The following is a 244-nucleotide window of genomic DNA, read 5'->3' on the forward strand; positions in this document are numbered from 1 at the left end:
ATATATAGATATATTATATAAAATATATATTATTATATATATTTTAATTTTATAATATAATTATTTATATAAATTATAGGATATATATAATCCCAATAAAAGGGCTTTATTATTATTATTTTTTATTTTTAAAATATATATATATATATAAAATATATATAAAAATTTGATAATTATAGATAATAATTGTTTTATACCCATATTATAAAATTTTTTATTAAATAATTAAGTATTTTTATATAAA

Source organism: Penaeus monodon, chromosome 24, assembly GCF_015228065.2.
Source record: "Penaeus monodon isolate SGIC_2016 chromosome 24, NSTDA_Pmon_1, whole genome shotgun sequence".
NCBI classification, from domain to species: Eukaryota; Metazoa; Arthropoda; class Malacostraca; order Decapoda; family Penaeidae; genus Penaeus; species Penaeus monodon.